The sequence below is a fragment of the Notechis scutatus genome, chromosome 2 (genome assembly GCF_049901735.1).
Source record: "Notechis scutatus isolate UNSWTSFEM ecotype Mainland chromosome 2, rNotScu1.2, whole genome shotgun sequence".
Classification (NCBI taxonomy): domain Eukaryota; kingdom Metazoa; phylum Chordata; class Lepidosauria; order Squamata; family Elapidae; genus Notechis; species Notechis scutatus.
Window position 1 is genome coordinate 205,257,328 of NC_142010.1, and position 1,805 is coordinate 205,259,132.

Consider the following 1,805-nt stretch of genomic DNA (forward strand, 5'->3'; position numbering starts at 1 on the left):
GAAAGCGGCAGCGACGCATGCGCAAACCAAGTGCGTTTGTGACGTAGCGAGACTAGGAGGAGAACCACCACCACCACCACCACCACCAGCAGCGGCTGGGTTTGAGGCGGCTGGCGGGAGTTTGAGGTGAGGCGATGGGCGGCTGGCGGGGCGAGTAAGAAAGAAGGGCGAGAGGCTTGGTTCCCAAACCCACACCAACGATATCACAAAAAGACGTTGAGAAAAACAAAGGACCGAAACATTTCCAAGTTCGTCGGATGGCCACGCCTGGCATCTGAAGTCTTGCGCTGCTCACCTCTGTTCCTGTTACCGGCCGGGCTGAGTCCGACGGTCTGGTTGCTCGATGTGCGTAATTGTCCCAGGATACCAGTGGTGCTGCTGTATATTGATGGAAGGAGACGGCAGCAGCGCTGGAGGTAAATGACTTCAAGCTATTGAGAAGTTTGCTGCTGGGAAACGTGTAGCGCCGTTCTAATGTATCGCTTTATTATTTCGTAGCTTCACGTAAAGCGCTTTATTATTTCGTAGCTTCACGTAAAGTACAATAATAACCTAATAACCTGTATCCGAAAAGTCGTGGGAACATAAAAGTGGAAAAAGTTGTCGAAAATGAGCCGGTGAAAATCTTGTGGGACTTTAGAATACAGATGGATCGCCATTTGGAACACAACATGCCAGATATTACGGTTGTCGAGGGCCAATGAATATCAATTTATTGATATTGCGGTACCAGGAGACGCCAGAGTTGAAGAACTTGAAAAAAATCGAAAGTGTACGGTTATGGGTGAAACATGTAACAGTGATATATCCATTGTCATTGGGGCACTTGGTATCATGTGCAAGAATTTTACAAAGCACATCAAGAAATTGCAGCTTCCTGCAATAACACCAGTGGAACTGCAAAAAACTGCGCTACTTGGAACATCATATAGTTTAAGAAAATACTTGGTTGATACCTAGGACGTGGCAGTAACCCGTATCAACCATTAGCACCAGTCACTGATATTTGTGATACATTTTTAAATGTTCAGTTGACAGAGTTTCATGTTTAATGAATAAAAGTGATAATAAAATAATTTAAGATAATTAAATATAATTAAGATAATTAAAATAGTTGGTGGATACCTAGGATGCTAGCAGCAACCTGTATCAATCAGAGCCAGTCAATGATATTTGTGATACATTTTTAAACGTACAGTTGACTGAGTTTTATGTTTAATGAATAAAAGTTTTATAATAATAATTTTCCATAGAAACCTTCTCCAGGCTGACTTAGTATCACTCTTATTCGTACCATAGCATCAGTTTAGGGAATATATTGGAGCTGCCCACTCCCATAGACTCCAGGAGGCACACAAAACAATAAAAGCAGTTAAAAACTTACCATCCCCCAGGCAGTCTAGATCCAAATAAAGCAAACCACAAATATATCAACCCCAGATCTGAAACCAAAACCAGGTCAGAAGCCCAGGAGGAGGGCACCCTCCATATCTCTCAGGGAAATTGCCAGGGGGCAGGAGCTTAGACACAGAAGGCAGGCTTTCTCGGTCCTGCCAAATAGTAATATTTAATTGAGAGGGTCTGGTGGATACTCACGGTGCCCCAATGTACAGGTAGTCATTAACTTAGAGCCACAATTGAGCCCAAAATTTCTGTTGAGACATTTGTTAACTGAATTTTGCCCCATTTTACAACATTGTCTCAGTTGTTAAGTGAATCACTGCAGTTGATAAATTAATAACCTGGTTATTAAGTGAACCTGGCTTCCCCATTGATTTTACTTGTCAGAAAGTTTAAAAGGTGAT